Source organism: Natator depressus, chromosome 4 (assembly GCF_965152275.1).
Source record: "Natator depressus isolate rNatDep1 chromosome 4, rNatDep2.hap1, whole genome shotgun sequence".
NCBI lineage: Eukaryota > Metazoa > Chordata > Testudines > Cheloniidae > Natator > Natator depressus.
The window spans coordinates 7,062,727-7,082,605 of NC_134237.1; the positions used below are offsets into that span (position 1 = coordinate 7,062,727).

The 19,879-nt window shown below is 43.4% G+C and overlaps 1 long non-coding RNA gene across 1 annotated transcript in view; it reads left to right on the forward strand.

Annotated features, from left to right (window-relative positions):
• The first annotated feature begins 291 nt into the window (after positions 1-291).
• LOC141985716 (uncharacterized) overlaps positions 292-19,879 on the forward strand; it is a 61,137-nt gene continuing 41,549 nt past the window's right edge. Inside the window, exons 1-2 of the long non-coding RNA XR_012638999.1 lie at positions 292-333; positions 5,192-5,362. This is a non-coding gene — a long non-coding RNA (uncharacterized LOC141985716). The remainder of the gene's footprint in view (positions 334-5,191; positions 5,363-19,879) is intronic.

Sequence of the window (19,879 nt, forward strand, 5' to 3'; positions counted from 1 at the left end):
CGTGAAAATGGTGCTTCTGTAATGCCACTGAGCCAATTCCCTACCAGGGCTTCAACATTCAGACCAATAGAAATGTCATAAATATAAAGGGAAGGGTAAACCCCTTTAAAATCCCTCCTGGCCAGAGGAAATCTCCTCTCACCTGTAAAGGGTTAAGAAGCTAAAGGTAACCTCGCTGGCACCTGACCAAAATGACCAATGAGGAAACAAGATACTTTAAAAAGCTGGGAGGAGGGAGAGAAACAAAGGGTATGTGTGTCTGTCTATATTCTGTCTTTGCCGGGGATAGACCAGGAATGAAGCCTTAGAACTTTTAGTAAGTAATCTAGCTAGGTACGTGTTAGATTATGATTTCTTTAAATGGCTGAGAAAAGAATTGTGCTGAATAGAATAACTATTTCTGTCTGTGTATCTTTTTTGTAACTTAAGGTTTTTGCCTAGAGGGGTTCTCTATGTTTTGAATCTAATTACCCTGTAAGGTATTTACCATCCTGATTTTACAGGGGGATTTTTTTTATTTCTATTTACTTCTGTTTCTATTAAAAGTCTTTTTGTAAGAAAACTGAATGCTTTTTCATTGTTCTCAGATCCAAGGGTTTGGGTCTGTGGTCACCTATGCAAATTGGTGAGGCTTTTTACAAAACCTTGTCCAGGAAGTGGGGTGCAAGGTTTTGGGAAGTATTTTGGGGGGAAAGACGTGTCCAAACAGCTCTTCCCCAGTAACCAGTATTTGTTTGGTGGTGGTAGCGGCCAATCCAAGGACAAAAGGGTAGAATATTTTGTACCTTGGGGAAGTTTTGACCTAAGCTGGTAAAGATAAGCTTAGGAGGTTTTTCATGCAGGTCCCCACATCTGTACCCTAGAGTTCAGAGTGGGGGAGGAACCTTGACAAGAAATATCATTGTATTCCAAGTACAGCACCATTTTGATTACAAACTGGCTACTTTTCAAGGGGAGGGAAGTTGGTCTCCTTCCCCTGGTGCATCAGAGATGGTAACACTGGAAGTGGGCCACTGGACAGGTGGGGCTGGTGTTCTAGGTGGTACTGAGAATTCGCAAAAAGAAAGAGTACTTGTGGCACCTTAGAGATTAACCAATTTATTTGAGCATACGCTTTCGTGAGCTACAGCTCACTGCATCAGCTTGGCTGGCAATTCTTGCTCACGTGCTAAGGGTCTGATTGCCATTTTTGTGGTTGGGAGGGAATTTTCTCACAAGTCAGATTTGCAGGGACTTTTTATTTTTGTTTGCTTGTTTTGGTGTGTTGGGTGTGTGTGTGTGTGTGTGGGGCGGGGGGGGGGTTGGCCTTCCTCTGCAATATGAGTCATGGTTCACTTGCCAGGATTCTCTGGCAATCAGTTCCCTGCTATTACAGGGGCCTCAGGCATTGGTGCCCTGTCCTATTCTCTGCCTGTGGCACACAGAGTTTAGTATCCTGGGAGCTGTAATACTTTGGTTTAATTCGATTTGTTGGGGTACTGTTGGGGTGCTGGCTGGGGGTTAGTGGCCTGTGCTAGACACAGGTCAGACTGGATAATCTGGGGGCCCCTTCTGGCCCTAAACTCTGACTCTATGACATTCTTACATATTCCCATGAGGTTTTATCACTCATGTGGTCCAGGGGCTAGGACATGAGACTAGGATTCTGGAGACCTGATTTCTACTCTTGGCTTGGCCACCAGTCTACTGAGTGATCTTGAGCAAGTCCCTTCCCTTTGTGCCTCTGGTTCCCTTGCCAAACTTTGGCTGTAATTTCTATTGAGACATAAAGCTCTTTGGAGCAGGAGCTGTGTCTTGTTATGTGTTTGTACAGCACCTAACACATTGCTTACACAGATCTCTTTGGCCTCCCCAAAATGCAGTCATTCTCGAGGCAACTGTCGTGGGCCCATTCGCCCTACCCACCTTACTCTGTCACGTCGGTGTGGTGTGAAGAAAGGTCTGCAGCTGACATCAAAAACCCATCTATTGTAAATGACCCGACCATGTGTGTACCTGGCTTTGGTTTGCCATGCAGCACATGGGCCCTTCTGAACTGATTTCGAGTGAGCCAGAATCAATGTGCAACCAGCCTTTGCAACTGGGGCCCATGAGAAGATCCTCCATGCAGTTGTAGCAAAGACAGATAATGTCACTACAGCAGAGTGCGACTCACCACCATGGCAGCTCCTGCTGGCCATTCTGGAATTAGCTCAAGTCCTTCTGCAGGTCGCCCTCCTCTGGTGGTGTCTCGCTCGCCATTACTCCCGCATTCCTGTCTCCACAACTCTGTGACCTGCATCGCTCTCTGGACCGTGGCATCCTCTTCTGGACAGGGCCCTCCAGCTGTGCCCTGCTCTGCTGTCTCCCCCCATTTCGGGGAACCGGCAGTCTATAGTGCAGCCACTCACCTCAGTGGCCTGCTGCAGTCACCAGTCTAGTCCCTTGCTCTAGGGGCAAACTGCAGTCTGTGTTGGCCACTTCCCTCAGAGCAAGTGGGGGCAGCCCTAACATCTACTCTGCCCTTCCTCCAGGGCCTCAGTCTCGCAGCGGTCAGCCAGAAGCTCCTTCTGCTCTGCTACCCTGCCCAGCACTGCTCTAGCCATGGTGCTCCCAGGCAACCAGTCCTTCTCCCTCATAAGCCAAGGAGAGACTCCCTCTGCTCTGTTGAGCAGCCCTTTATATATGGCCCCTGCTGGCCCTGATGGGCCGCTGCAACAAGCCATCTCCCGATTAGCTCACTTAGTGAGCCCCCCTCTAATTGGAAGGTTCCGCGCAGGCTCCCTCTGGCATGCTTTAACCCTTCCTCTTCCTGGTGTGGGGCAACTATCCCACTTCAGTCACACATCACTGACAACTGCTCTCAGACCTGACTGGATGGTGGTCTGAGGGGGGTCTGTGCCTCATAGGTAGGGCTGCCACACTTGGCTTAGCAAACTCTGCATTGGCTAAGAAGAAGAATGGTGCCCCCAGTTTTGGTTGGAACCACTAGGTTCTCCTGAAAATATATATAATCACGTGGACACACATTCAACTCTTCTCATCTTAATTAAAATCCTGAAATATAGTGTGAAAGCGCCTCTAAATTAATCAGTGCCTTGAGGGACGAGCATTGTAGTTAGTTATGTCACCTCTAAATGGAGTATTTCCATATTTCTTCTCAGTGGGATTACACTTTGTTCTGTTTATCTGTTGGGCTGACTGAGGAGACAGATTGCTCATTGATCCTCTGGGCGGAAGCTATTTAATGCTTTTAAGGCTTTTTTTTTAAAAAAAATATTATAAACAGCTTGCTATTTAAAGAAAAAAATAGAAATGTGACACAAGGACTGCACGTCCCACTTGCTAAATACAAGAACGCTAGAGGAATATCATGAAGTCTGCTCCTCTATTCTCCCAGCTGGCTTCTGAGAGCGTGACGTGAGATTCTAGAAAGAGTGGAATCCTGTCAAGATCACATCTGTTCAAATCACTGGCTTTTTAGTTCCTGTGCAGAATAGGAATGAAGGCTCCCAACTTTGACTGATTCACAGTAGAGTCTATCCTGTTAAAATTTAATTCAACTCTTTTGGTCAAATGCATTATTTTGATGTGAACTGATACACGGTTGCCAACTTTCACGTGGTAAATAAGCCCCCAGACTTTCACAATAAGCCAGATATCAAGCTAATCCCATTTCAAAACAAGGCCCAAACAAGCCAGTCCCTAAGAACCCCAACACTCTACGCGACCAGATCCCCCCGGTGTGCAGTCTGGGACTGTGGTGGGCCCACTGTACACCCCTGACTCTCCCCCCCCCCACACTTGCCCCTGCTTGCCCCCTCTTACCCCTCTTGCTGATCAAAAAAAAAAAAAAGCGACAAGCTACAAGCCAAACAAGCAACAAACTACAAGCCAAAAACTAGCCAACAAGCAACCCACAAGCCAATTAAGCCAAAAACAAGCCCAATTTCTACATTTCCCCCACCCCCCCCCACAGTTTTGGCATGTCTGCCTGGATATAAACACAAATAATCTCACCTTTAAATAACAGCTTCCAGATCAAAAAGTTTGCTTTACAGTGTTTATACATGCAGCACTACTAAATACACAGGGTAAAATCCTGCCCTATTTAAATCAATGGCAAAACTCTCACCGACTTTAATGGGACCAGGATTTCTCCCAGAATGTTTTCAAAACACTGACTGTCCAATCAGCTCACAACACACAGTGCAATTTGGGGAGGAGAGAGGACATTAGAGCTAAGGATGGAAGATCAAATCCTTCCTGTTGAAAAACATACCATGGGAGTGTCTTCCTCAGGGAGTAGAAACAACCTTACTTTTGGAAATGTGGTGCCAGGGAAGCTGACTGTAAAAATGGCGTCAGAGATTAATCAAATTTAAAGCTAGAAGGAACCATTATGACCATCTAGTGTGGCCTGATGCATAGCCCAGGCCGTAGACTTCCACCGTGTGATTACTGCATCGAGCTCAACAATGTTTGGTTGAGCTCCAGCCTAATTTTAGAAAGAGATCCAGTCTTGATATGAAGTTTTCAAGTGATGGAGAATCCATCACCTCACTTGGAGCCTAATTAATCAGCATTACACACTGAACTTTGGCTCTGTAGGTCAAGATTGGGTCTTTCCTTATTGCATAACGTTGCCAGTAATAAAGTTTCTGCAGGCCAAATTAAGCCCTCGGATACGTGTGTGCAGCTGCCAATGTCTTCAGAGTAGGCCCTCAGCTCAGATGCTCCAAAGTACATAGGCACTGCTGTGCTCAGCACTGCAAAACCTAAACACTAGGCAGCCTGCTGTCTAGGATAATCCTCAACCTCGAGTTAGGCACCCAGGCTCCCCTTATAGTGTGTGCGGAGAGTTAGATGCCTCAGAATGGGATCCTCAGAAGCCAGCAAGCTGAGTGGGGAGCCATCTGAGCTACCCAGTAGGACATGGCAAGGAAATGAGATGGGAATGGGGAAAGGAAAGGGGCTTAGGTGCCTAACTGGCTGACCTAGGTGCCTCTCTTCTCTTGGGATCCTCAGCCATGAATCTTCTTCTGGAGTTAGGCACCTAAGCCAGGTCAGATACTGAGGTCGCCCATGCCTGGTTTTCCTGTTGACTACTCTGGGGTCTTGATCATTCTGTGTGTGTGTGTGTGTGTGTGTGTGTGTGTGTGTGTGGTTTTTGCAAAGGAGCCTGATATACTGCAATATTAAAACCCCACAGCCAAAGCCCCAAGAGCCCAAGTCAGCCAACCCGGGCCAGCTGTGGCCGTACCATGGATCTTTTATTGCTGGGTAGATGTACCTGTCGGCGTGCCATTCTTTTGCTCTTCCAGGACTTGGAGCTGAGTCTGGCAGCTTTTTCTTCAGCTTCTACCTGCAGCATTCATCTTTGGTGAGCAGCTTTTTTCAACTGAGCAAGTTCTTGTTTCTCCCTTAATCGAAGTTCTGTCATTTCTTTTTCATGCTCCCACTGCTGCCTGTCTGCCAGCTTGTGCATTCTAATGCTTCTGCTGAAGTTGCATCTGGGACAGGTGAAGGTGGATCCCCGGCTTTCTGATCACTGGTCGTTAGCAGATTTCTTTAGTTCTGGAACTGGGGCTTACTTCTTAAAGGATAACCCCTTTTGTAAGCACAGCTCTTAAAAGGGTTTTCTGTCAAGACCCTCATATGATCATGCCTCACTCATTTGTAACTAATCTTTAACCTTTTACACTCTTAATATCAAAATTAAACGTTGAATAGCATGGGGTTCTGATCCAAAACTTAATTGACCTGATTCTGTAGATCCTGCTGACTATAGCAAATGTCACCATGTCTCAGTGAGACACAGCTGAGAATACCGGATTTAGGAAAACCACTGAGAAATGGGGCAGACCCACCCAAAAACTGGTGGTTATTCTATCATTAGCCAGTAACAAAAGTAAAGTTCTGTCTCACCACACTAGTTAACAAGAAATGAAAGACGCAGTCTCCTTAGGCACCCCAGCTCTTGTCTCACCACCCAGACACTGAACTCTGTGATGAATGGTTACTGAAAACCAATTTCATCACATATAGGGGTGCTTCAAATCTCAAGAGATCAACCAGAGAGCCAGGTCACTATATAACTCAGATCTTACCCAATAATCATGCTGCTGCCAATCCTTTAGTAACTAAAATCTAAAGGTTTATTAATAAAATAAAAGAAGAAAGAGAGCTCAAATGGTTAATAGATCCATTCAATGTGTATAAAATGTATGCCATTATTGTATGTTGTAATATATACAAGCATGACAGTGGTCTTATATCAGGTTTGTAGCAATGATGTTATAGATTGCTGGCTTGTAAAGTGTAAGGTAACTTCCAAAAGATTGGAAGGCCCTCTGTCCATAGTCCAGTATGCTCCTTTTAGTGGTAAATCCATAATCCAGAGAATCAGAGCAGGAAAGAGACAAAATGGAGTCATTTCAGGACTCTTTTATACCCTTTGCCATGTGCCTGGAAATTTAGTGGATCAAAACACAGCTCACAGCCTCTGTTTGTGGAAAGTTACTGGCCCAGGATGGAGTCCAGGGTCACATAAGAATATCAAATGTCCTTACATGGCTTGCCGAGTCCCAGGAGGCAGCCATTGGCCCTTGGAGGCTGAGGCATCAGCAGGAAGAGATACCTGAGTGGAATGAGTTTCTTTTATGGCCCATTGTGAGAGTGAAGTGCCCTTAACAGCCAATCAAGCTTGAAAAGTCCATTCACAATGTGCTGGCTAGACTGGATGTAAACTACCTTGTGGGTGTTACCCCAGGAACAAACACAATGATGATACATGTATATAGCCAATATTCATAACTTCAGATACAAGAACGATACATGCATATAAACAGGATAATCATATTTACCAAACCATAACTTTTCCATTGCCACCTTACATGACATGCTTTGTAAAAGATTTGTTGCAATTGTCTAACAGTGGCAATATCACTGATATAAATAGAAACGAAGAGTCCTTGTGGCGCCTTAGAGACTAACAAATTTATTTGGGCATAAGCTTTCGTGAGCTAGAACCCACTTCAGATGCATGAAGTGGAAAATACAGGAGCAGGTATATTTCAACCATACAGCAGTACAATTCCCTAAATGCTTTGGAAGGTCTAGGAATCAGTGACACCTGTGCATTCCCATTTGCTTTAGGGGGGTTGCACAGATATGCATGCAGTGTTGCTAACTCTTACAATGGTATCACCAGTCTTGTGATTTTTTTTTTAACCCCCAGCTCCTGGAATCAAGTAATTATAAGTAAATATCTAGCCCCTTGGGGACAAAAAAGCCTGAAATGTAAACTAAGTGTACTCAAAAGATTCAAAAACTAGAAGGCGATTAAAAAGAACTGCATGATTTGGGGGGCCTGAATCATGATTTTTCCGCGCTTGGGGTTGGCAATGCTGGAATGATTGGAATTTAGTGAAGAATTGACAAGATCCTTGCACAAGAAGAATGAAAACCAGTTCACTCCCTCTTAGCTGTTTTGCCTCTGAAAAGCTAATAGGAAGGAGTACAAAGCGTAAAAAATAAACCCTTACTTTTAGCACTAAAGTGAGTGGATATGCCTCTGAATACACACATGGATGTGGTCTGTTGAGTAAGAAAGTGCCATTTTTACATCACAACTTTTCAGAATAGAATCACATTTAAGGTTTAATAAGAAAGGCCCATATAGAGAAAACTGCATGGTTTCCAAAGTATCTACAGTTCCCCAGAAAGATCAAAACTGAGTCAGCTCTGTTGGCAATTGAATCTGCTGTTCAAGGGAATTGGCGTATTGTATATCTGAGGTTTTTGATTATTGATATGGGGTTGAGTGCTGCATAAAGGAGATATGTGTGCCTGTGTAGATAAAAGGTAGTCAAAATGATATTGGGGGGGGGGGAACTGGAAAGGAACTTTTCTAGAGTTTGATCAAAAAGTGAAATCTCACGTTTCCCTTCTAAAACTGAAACATTTCAAGTTTTTGGTAAAACATTGTCATTTTTTTCAGTATTCCCAAATGAAAAAAAAATTGTTGAAAAACTGAAAAATTTCAAATGAAATGACTATCTTTAGTGAAAAAAGCCATTTTTCTTTAACAAACAAAAGTTTTGACAATGTTTTTGACCAGTTGCAGTAGATAGTTAATGTAAGGAGTTCCATCTACTGGTACATAAGAATATGTAGTCTTGTTCGTAAGTTAGAAGGTTCAAATAAAGTTTTTGTATGTGTAAAACATTCTTGATTCCAAATTTTAATGACGATGCCACCCCTCTAGTTAGACTATATATTGGAACTATGGCTTTTTAAGTATCCATAAGCTCCTGAAAAATACCTAATGGTAATATATTAGTTTGACTAATTAGGTACCTGGAATAAGTACCAGAGTAGGTTAATTATTTCATGCTGATATATAGTATATTAAAATGATTTCCTGGCATTAGCCTAACATGTCTTTATTAGCATTCAGCACCTCTGCTGTAACATGAGAAAAGAGAACCACTGAATTGAAGGAGGAGAATATAAAAATGAACAGGGAAGAGACTCAATTATTTCTTGACTGTGATGTGGAGACCTCTCTCTCATCTCACCTGCTGCCAACCAACCCCCTACCTTGTCCTGCAAAAAAAAAAACCCAGATAAACAAACCAAACAAACAATAACAGGAACAGAAATGATATACAGGAAAAAAAATTGCAGTACAATAATCAGACACAGGTTTGTGTAACCTACTTTCAGCCATCCCACCGGAAGAGTGTACATAACCAGTGCGCAGGTAGCAACTGGTGGAATCCAGAGAGCACATTATGGGCATGTTTTGTCAGGGAACCTCAACAAGAACATACACAGAATCCACTGAAAAGGTGCATGACTGGTCAAGTCACAGGCTGGTTCTACTAACAGCACAAAAGCCACAGTGACGGAGAAGCAGGAAGGATTTGGGACAGGAATAGTTCAGCTGGGACAAGTGGCAAAGCTGTCACCTAGCAGACTTTATGTGACAGCAAGGACTAGGCTCCAACTGCTGTGGGAGATATAGTGACCAATGCCCATAACCACAGGGGGAGATTAACAATAGCTGTATTGGAAAGAGAAGCCATGTCCCATGCTAGAATAGACAGGGTTCAACATGCCCCTTCTCCACAGAGGAGTGGCTGATGGAGAGTACCGGGCGCCCCTGTTCCCTTTCCCCCTCCCTGCCAACACAGCACTGTATGCACAGTGTGGCAAGAGGACACCATTGTGCTTGCTCTGGACATCCAGCCCCTCACATTATCCTGTCTAAAGGCCAGTATTGTTCTGTCGCACCAGAGATTTCCCGCCTGACAGTCCCATCAGCTTCCCTTTATAAGCACCGGGGCCCTCCCAGCAGCCCCTGTTGCCATAGTAACAATAGCACGCGCACACAACACAATATACTTAACAGCTGGCTGTGACAGCTTTCGTTTATGCTCTCCTTGCACTTCCGCTATATGTGTTGGCTGGATTCCATCTCCTGGACATATTGGTCCTAAACCTGCTCTCTGTTACACTGGCGTAATTCTCAAGGCACCTCGCGGACTTCAGTGGAGTCACCCCAGATATACACCAAGTGTAAATGACAGCAGGATTGCTGTATCTTTGGCAGCTCCCTCTTTCTGCGTGCTACTATGGCTGTCCCAAGTTCAACTTCTGTGCTGTCTACGCTGCAGGGCACGCAGGGGCAGCTTTGTGGTGCTCCTGGTTTAGTGCACAGCACATTTCTTTGGACTGTCCATGTGGAAGTGTGTGCCTAGGATGTTCAGGGGCCCTTGTTTTCAATAATGAGGATGTGACTAGAACTTCAGAAGTTCAGTATTTAGCTTATCAATGTGAAGGTTAAGAAGTGATTTCATCAGGTCTAAAAGCACCTACTTGAGGAGACTTTTGATACTGAAGGGCTCTTTGATCTAGCAGTAGGACTGTCAATTAATCGCAGTTAATACATATGATTAAGTTAAAACAAATTAACTAGATTTTTTAAAAGGTGCAAGTAAGCGCAGTTTTAATCGCACTGTTAAACAATAGTAGAATACCAATTTAAATGTATGATACATATTTTTGGATGTTTTTCTACATTTTCAAATATACTGATTTCAGTTGCAACATAGTGTACGAAGTGTATACTGCTCACTTTATATTATTGTTTTTGATTACAAATATTTGTACTGTAAAAAAGAACTAGCATTTTTCAATTCACCTCATACAAGTCCACTCAGTCCTACTTCTTGTTCAGCCAGTCATGAAGACAAACAAATCTCTTTACATTTACAGGAGATAATGCTGCCCGCTTCTTATTTACAATGTCACCTGAAACACACGTTCAAATGGCACTGTTGTAGCCAGCATTGCAATGTATTTACATGCCAGATATGTTAAACATTTGTATGCCCCTTCATGTGTCGACTTGTAGGCTCTAAAGTTTTACATTATTTTTGTTTTTGAGTGCAGTTATGTAAATAGTAATAATAATAATTAATAATAATAACTAATTCTACATTTGTAAGTTGCACTTTCACAATAAAGAGATTGCACTACAGTACTTGTATGAGGTGAATTGAAAAATACAGGGGGGCCTCATGGAAGAGGTGGAGTGGGGTGGGGCCGGGGGCAGAATGGGGGGTCGAGCACCCAGAGGAAAGTGGGGAAGTTGGTGCCTATGCACAAGGATATTGAAGCTCCTAACGTCCAGAATAATCAATTGGAGAGACCTGGTGGGTGTGGTAATATCTTTTATTGGACCAACTTCTGTTGGTGAGCGAGAAAAATTGTCAAGCTACAGAGAGCTCTTCTTCAGGCTACTTTAGGAAGAGCTCTGTGTAGTTCGAAAGCTTGTCTCTCTCACCAACAAAAGTTGGTCCAATAAAAGATTACCTCACTCACTTTGCCTCTCTAATATCCTGAGAGCGACAATGCTACAACACTACATCCACTGACATCAATGGGAGTTAAGAGCCTCAATTGTTTGTGGATCTGAGCTAAAGTGTTTGGTGCAATGCCGCAGAGACAAGAACTGAACACAGTTTTTTCTGAGGCCCAACCCAGTGTCTTTCCACAAGGACCATCTTTCTTACCCACAGCTGTCTATTATTTTTTAGTTCTTTTCATCGCTTGTAGCAGGAGGTTTGTGAAGTGAAACTTTTCTGAGAAGTAGGCCACGCTGCTACGTGCAAATTGAAATTGCAAACCGATAGTGCTGGTAACTGAGGCACACTCTGTTGTTAGTGGTGAAATCAAATTAACAACCCGATCGGCCTAGAATTTTCAAGTAAAAAATATTGTTCTCCTGTTTCTGTTCACAATCGCTGACGTGAAGATAAACGACTTTGATTCTCAGCTCAGCTCGATGTGCCTAGCCCTGGACACTACACAATAATTCCTTGCTTAGCAATTGATTTTTTTATTAAAAATTCTGAGAACAATTTCAAACCCAACCTTCTTTCCCCCTGTGGTCTTTTATTTCTTGTTTGCTCGCTCACTGATCTGGCTGTCAGGGCAGTGCATTGACAAATAAATCACTGTCAGGGCCCAATTCCCCAATGCACAACAGCCACGAGTCCCAACATAACAACACGGCCACTCATGGATCTGTATTTCTTAGCTTTCTCAAAGTCTGCTGCCTTTGTGGCATCCCATTGTGAATGAGGATGCATGAAACAGAATAGCACCCAGCCACATACCCATTGATTGGAGAAATGTGGATAATCTAAGTCCTGTACTACTATGCAGTGGGTAGACCTACCTAACACAGATGAAAAGGCATTTATCACAAGCACCATGTGGTCCAATGAATTGGGCCCTGGATTCAGAATTAGAAGATCTAGCTTCTAGTCCGCTCTGTGATCTTCTGCGTGACCTTTCTCTTTCTGTGCTTCTGTTTCCACCCTTTGTTGCCTCAGATTGTAAACTTCTCATGGTAGGGGATGGGCTCTTACTCTGCATACGAACAATGCCCAGTATAAGGGAGTTCTGATCGCAGCTGCAGCCTCTGGGTGGATACCACAGTACAAATAATAATAAGTGGTGCAAACTGAGGACTCTGCTTGAAAATTGGAAAAACAAAGCTGTTGTTACAAAATTATTTCCCCAACACTCTCAGGAGGGCCAATTTCTACTGTTCATTTTGTACACTTAGAGTAATGGAAGGCTACAGTATATCCAGCTCTTGTCTCACGCAATTGGATGGCTTTGTTCGAGCCTCAGCTAATGGAACTGGATAATTACCTGAACATTTTGGCTTTCATTTTTTTTTAAAAAAAGGAAATTTCTCTCCTTTGTAGTTGCAATGATCAGCTTGAAAACAGGACCCCAAAACATTCTACCACAAAAAGGCAAATAAAAAGAATCCTAGATTTATTATTTGTAAGTCTTATGATTTTTAAGCCAATCTCGTGATCTTGTCAGACCTGACTTGTGATTTTTGAAGTGTTGGAGTGGCAGTACTGAGCAAACTGTTCCCAAGCCCTCTCCTGAGGCATTAGCAGACAGAGTGACAGGGTAAGAAGGGGCAAATCCTTGCATAAGATCATAGGACCCACTTCTAATCTTATTTTCACTGGTGTAAAATACCAGTGATTCTCCTGAAGTCAGTGGGAATCATGCTGATTTACAACTAGTGTAAGAATGATCAAAATCAGACCCCCAATAAATGGAGCTGGAAAAGGAGTAGACAGCTGTAGAACACCAGGGCTATCCCTCTGCTACTGCAGAATACAGTCCCAGACCAAAACACAGCAGCCTCTTGCTAGCAGTGCTATGAAAGATGCCAATAAAGATACTCTCCCTGCAGCTGACTCAGAATGTATGAGAACACATGGCACTGGCAACAATGCTATCAGACTAAGTCACAGAAAAATAACGTAACAAAGATCCAGCAACAGTTGACTAATGGGAAACAGTTTACAGCCTTCTTGATGCCTTCTCTGAGTCTTAATCTATGAGTTGCTTGTTCATGAACATCCTTGAGCTTATGCTCAAATAAATTGGTTAGTCTCTAAGGTGCCACTAGTACTCCTTTTGTTTATCCTTGAAATACTTGATCAAACATGCAGAACAAGTTTATTCACTGTCTGAGTTGGAGATAATGGTGGGACATGGGTTTCACTCACAGTTAGATGTGTATCCTAATACACAGAGATAGCTGGACCTTTCCCAGTAGGAGAGGTCCATCTTCATTATGAAGATCAAGGTGTACGTTTTAGTCAGATTTACGTGACGTAGGAGCACAAGTCCCATTGACTCAGCACCTGTGATCGTAAATCACGTAGATGCTTTTGAAAATCTAACCCAGGATTACTTAATGAGGTGCCTAAGCAGCCCTAAGATGTCAGATTTTAGCACCCTATTTCTGAAAATCTTGGCTGAGAGCCCCTTCAAATGTGTTCTGCTCTGGGAAACATTTCTTTTTGTGGTGACAATCACTGGCCTCTTTCCAATTTCCCTGTCTCTCTCCAGCCACTAACACAGAGCCTGCACCTCCAAGTCACAAGAGAAGGATGAACACACAGTTAACTGATCTTTCTATAATGCTCACATAAGATTTCACAGTCTGCCATACAGAAGCAATAGTCTGTCACATTAATATGGTTCTTTTAATGGTATTTATGTCAAAACCCCTGTCTTTCTTCATTTTCACTGGCAAGAAAATTAAGGTTTTTAACAACTATGGTAATAGGTAATAATGTAGTATTAGAACATAAATTGAGTGACAACACAGATATCCATAAAGTGACAAGGAGATGTTACAATTTGCCTCAAACACTTATTTTGGAGATGTGCTTGTGTGGCTTAATTTTAGTATGTACTAGCTATAACTATCAGAAGGAACAGAAAAGCTCAGCAAGGAGGGAAAAAATCTTTCTATTTTAATTAAAGGCAAGCATACGGTGTACAGCAAAACACAACATTTCCAGTAAGTTCTCGGAATGTGTTGGGGACTACTTTTTGTGTCAGAAAGTGGAGGAAGACAGCCATTTTACATGGGATTCTGACCAACAGGGAAGAATTGGTTGTAAATATGAAAATAGAAGACAATTTGGTGGAAAGAACGCAAAATGATAGATTTCATGATTGTAAGGAAAGGAAGGAGAGAGCGCAAGAGAATAAGGAGACTGGACTTCAAAAAAAGCAGACTTTAACAAATTCAGAGAACTGGTAGATAAGGTTAGTAAATCTAAGGGATAAAGGAGTTCAGGAGAACTGGCAGTTTCTCAAGGAGACAATATTAATGGCACAACTGTGAACTATCCCAATGAGAAGGAAAAATAAGAATAGTAAGAGGCTTTTTAATTACCTGAAAAGCAAAATGGAATCCTGCAAGAAGTGGAAACAGACTAATTGCTAAAGAGGAGTACAGAAGAATAGCACAAGGATGTAGGGACAGAATCAGAAAGGTTAACACACAAATTGAGTTACGCCTAGCGAGGGACATAAGAGGCAGTAAGAAATGGTTCTTTAAATATAGTAGGAACAAGAGAAAGATGGAGGAAAGTGTAGGTCTTCTATTTAGCGTGGAAGGAGAGCTAATGACTAGTGACATCCTGAAAGGTGAGGTGTTTTATGCCTATTTGGCTTCATTGTTCACTAAAGACGTTAATGGTGACCAGATTCTCAACACAATTAATATTCACAACACAATTAATATTCACAACAAAGGAGAAGAAACATAAGTCGCAAAAGGGAAAGAACAGGTCACTTGTCAGCAAGTTAAAGAAGTATGGGCTGGATGAATGTACTATAAGGTGGGTAGAAAGTTGGCTAGATTGTCGGGCTCAACGGGTAGTGATCAATGGCTCCATGTCTAGTTGGCAGCCGGTGTCAAGTGGAGTGCCCCAGGGGTCGGTCCTGGGGCCGGTTTTGTTCAATATCTTCATAAATGATCTGGAGGATGGTGTGGATTGCACTCTTAGCAAATTTGCAGATGATACTAAACTGGGAGGAGTGGTAGATATGTTGGAGGGCAGAGATAGGATACAGAGGGACCTGGACACGTTGGAGGATTGGGCCAAAAGAAACCTGATGAGGTTCAATAAGGATAAATGCAGGGTCCTGCACTTAGGACGGAAGAACCCAATGCACAGCTACAGACTAGGGACCGAATGGCTAGGCAGCAGTTCTGCGGAAAAGGACCTAGGGGTGACAGTCGACGAGAAGCTGGATATGAGTCAGCAGTGTGCCCTTGTTGCCAAGAAGGCCAATGGCATTTTGGGATGTATAAGTAGGGGCATAGCGAGCAGATCGAGGGACGTGATCGTTCCCCTCTATTCGACATTGGTGAGGCCTCATCTGGAGTACTGTGTCCAGTTTTGGGCCCCACACTACAAGAAGGATGTGGATAAATTGGAGAGAGTCCAGCGAAGGGCAACAAAAATGATTAGGGGTCTGGAACACATGACTTATGAGGAGAGGCTGAGGGAACTGGGATTGTTTAGTCTGCAGAAGAGAAGAATGAGGGGGGATTTGATAGCTGCTTTCAACTACCTGAGAGGTGGTTCCAAACAGGATGGTTCTAGACTATTCTCAGTGGTAGAAGATGACAGGACAAGGAGTAATGGTCTCAAGTTGCAGTGGGGGAGGTTTAGGTTGGATATTAGGAAAAACTTTTTCACTAGGAGGGTGGTGAAACACTGGAATGCGTTACCTAGGGAGGTGGTAGAATCTCCTTCCTTAGAAGTTTTTAAGGTCAGGCTTGACAAAGCCCTGGCTGGGATGATTTAATTGGGGATTGGTCCTGCTTTGAGCAGGGGGTTGGACTAGATGACCTCCTGAGGTCCCTTCCAACCCTGATATTCTATGATTCTATGATTCTATGAATATTTAGATAATTTAGATGTATTCAAATCAGCAGGGCCTAAAGAAATTCACCCTAGGGTACTTAAGGAACTGGCTGAAACAGTCTTGGAACTGTTAGCAATTAACTTTGAGAATGCATGGAGGACAGGTTAGGCCCCTGAAGACTGGAGAAGGGCAAACATCGTATCTATATTTAGCAAGGGGAACAAAGAGGACCTCGGGAATTAGAGACCAGTCAGCCTAACTTTGATACCTGGAAAGATACTGTAACAAATTATTAAGCGATCAATGTGTAAGCACCTAGAGAATAGCCAGCATGGATATGTGAAGAACAATTCATGCCAAACCAACAATTCATGCCAAACCAACTTAATTTCCTTCTTTGACAGGGTTACTGGCCCAGTGATGCGGGGAAGAAGTAGATGTGTTATATCTTGATTTTAGTAAGACTTTTGACACAGTCCCACATGATATTCTCATAAGCAAACTAGGTAAATGTGGTCTACATGAAATCACCAGGGTCAACCCTGGGTCCAATGCTATTAAATATTTTCAGTAAAGACTTGGATAATGGAGTGGACAGTATGCTGATAAACTCTGCAAATGACACCAAGCTAGGGTGGGGACAGAGTTGGAAGCACATTGGAGGACAGGATTAGAATTAAAACAACCCTGAAAAATTAGACAATTGATCTGGAATCAACAAGAGGAAAGTCAATAAAGACAAGTACAAAATACTATATGTAAGAAGGAAAAAACAAATGCACAACTAAACATGGGGAGTAATTGGCTGGGTGGTAGTACTGCTGAAAAGGATATCAGGGTTATAGTGGATCACAAATTGAATATGAGTCAACACTGCAATGCCGTTGCAAAAAAGGCTAATATTTTGCAGCGTATTAACAGGAGTATTATGTGTAAGCCACTGGAGGTAATTGTCCCACTCTACTTGGCACTCAGCTGTAGTAGTGTGTCCAGTTCTGGGCACCACACTTTAGCAAAGATGTGAACAAACTGGAGAGAGTCCAGAGGAGAGCCACCAAACTAATAAAATGTTTAGAAAACCTGACCTATAAGGAAAGATTTTTTAAAAAAAAACAAACACAGGCTTATTTAGTCTTGAATGAAAAGACCCAGAGTGGACCTGATTATAGACTTCACATGTGTTAAGGGCTGTAATAAAGGGGAGTTTGATCAATTGTTCTCTATGTCCACTGACAGTAGGACAAGCAGTAATGGGCTTAATCTGCAGCAAGGGAGATTTAGGTTAGATATTAGGAAAAATCTTTCTAACTATAAGAGTAGTTACACTCTGGAATTGACTTCCAAGGGAGGTTGTGGACTCCCCATGATTGGAGGTTTTTAAGAACAGGTAGGACAAACACTTGTCAAGGATGGTGTGTGTTTACTTGGTCCTGCCTCAGCACTAAGGGCTGGATTTGATGACCACTCAAGGTCCCTTCCAGCTCTATATTTCTATGATTCTATTATTCTGTATTCAGATTCTCAAAAGTGTTCGGCACCCACAATGGGGCTCAGAACTTCAAAAGAGCTCAGTGTCTAGCGGCTCTGCAAGTCTGACCCACATGGGTGTTGGATCGGAAGTCACACAAAGGGTTCATTGCAAGGTTTAACCGAAGGAGAAACTCATTAGGACCAATGTACAGATGGGCAAAACTTGAACCACATTTTTTACCTAAATAAATAATTCTGCAACATATCTAGGGCCGTTCACCCAGATGAATTGGGAATCACTTTACAAAGTCAATGAGCTGATGTACAAACTATACACAGGATAACTTTATCAGCCAGTAAAATGTAGCTACATTTGAAGTGAAAGAGGGCAAATGTTTGACAATTTAGAACCACACTGTACAGCAGTTTAGTGCAGGAGGTTAAAAAAAAATTGCCTTGATTTGGAAAAGCAGAGGGAATATAGTTATACAAGTTGGAACGTGAACGCCATGTTATGATTAACCTCACTCTTGTGAAAAATGTCACTGGGCATTTAATGGCCACAAGTAGGTAGTGACTTGTTTTTACATCTCACCTAAAAGACAGTGCATCACATTTTCAAAAGGTCTGAAGTGACTTAGGAACCTAAGTCCCACTGAAAGTCAGTTAAACTTAGGCACGTAAGTCATATAGGTGCTGTTGAAAATTTTATCCAGTTTCTTCTATAACACAAGACCCCATATTGTGGCTGGACCTTAAGCTTATACTAACAAGGAGGGAAGAGCGCAACCTACTGATGCAACATGGTCACTTTCTGCAGCACCTGGGTGTTCACCTGTTTAGGCCCTTTCATTTATGATATCTGTTAAGTCACAGCTCATAAAAGTTCTGAGAAGTCCATGTTACTCTTCATCCTGAAGAGCACTAGTAATACCATGAATGACAGCAATCTGTTTGTTAGACTTTGCCCTGTTTTCTGTTCATGAATTGTCCATTGAATCATAAATCATCATGGTTTCTACGAGTCAGTTAATAATAATAATTAATAATAACTTCCTGTATAGAACCTTTTGTCCATTTATCACAGAGCTCTTTACAAAGGCAGGCCATTATCTCCATGTTACAGATGGGAAAACTGAGACAGTGTGGCAAATCGAATCGCCCAAGGTCACACAACTGATTAGTAGCAAAGCTTGGCATAAACCCTGTCTCCTAGTGACCTATGGATTCCTTGCATGTCACAACGTGACTGGCCCCTCTAAGGGTAGATAGGGCCAGTCATATCTATGCCATAATTAATTAGCTGCTTCCCAGCCTGAAGGGGCAGAACTAAGGAGCATCTGGTGGTACCTTAATGGACACCTGGGCCTTATCAAGGTATGCGAGTGAGATCAGTCTGGAGTTGGAACCACAGGGAGCAGGCTATCTGTCTGTCTGTCTCACTTGCTCCTATGGTAGGCCCTGAGCCGAGGTGTGCAAGGAAAAGGGTATGCCAGGGGATCCAGGCTGTGGATCCATGGCTCTATAACAGCCAGATAGGACACAAGGCACAGAGCGCCGAAGAGGGACTGGAAGCAGGGCCCGGAGAGCCGGCTGAAGGGCACTGTGACCTTTTGTTTGAGAGTTTTCAGTTTGGACTCTTTGCACCCTGGAAGGGGCTATGTTTGTTGTGACTTGGCTGGTGGGCTAAGCCACAGCTACACCATAGATTGGTGTGGAGAGCTGAGGCGACCAACTTTCAGGAGGGAAACTGAGGCAGGGAGTGCCAGCAGTGAACAGGGGTGCTACAAAGCAGCCACACACCCCCTCATTGCAAATGACTAATAGTACTTCATGCGGTGTTGTTGTAGCCATGACGTCCCTGGATATCAGAGAGACAAGGTGCGGGAGGTGATATCTTTCATTGGACCAACTTTTGTTGGTGAGTAAGACAAGCTTTCACTGAGCTCTTCTTCACGTGGGGGAAACTTACTCTAAGGCCTGGTCTACACTACAGAGTTAGGTTTACATGAGGCACTTACATCAGATGTCTAACTCTGTAAGCATCTACAATAAAATGTAGTTCCCACCGATGTAAGTCACCCACTACACCTACCTAATAACTCCACCTCCATAAGAAGTGTAGCACTTAGGTCGATGTAGTTAGGTTGATGCCGTGTCTCTGTAGCCACTGTGTTTCTTACATTGCCTGTTGCTGCCTTTGACACCCTGAGCTGTCGGCCCTGCCACCACGGGGCTTACTGCTGGAACCCCTCTGCCCAGCTGTCAGCCCCACTCTGGGCTGACCGCTGGAGCCCCACCAATCTGGGCTGACCACTGGAGCCCCACCACTCCGTGCTGACAGCTGGAGCGTTCAGACTCACATGGGGCTGACTGCCGGAGCCCCGCCGCCTTGGTCAGCCCTCCACAAGGCCCCACTAAAGTTGATGCAAGCACTCCTGGTGAGGATGCGCACTGCCAGCAGAAGGAGGATAGTGTGGACATGAACAGCTGATATAATTACTGCAGTGGCTGATGTAATTGCCTCTCTATTGCCTATTCTACTCTATAGTTAGGTCAACGCAAGGCAGCTTATGCCAGCTATGCCGACTTAATAACTCCACCTCCATGAGCGGTGTAGAGTCAAGGTCAATGTAGTTAGGCC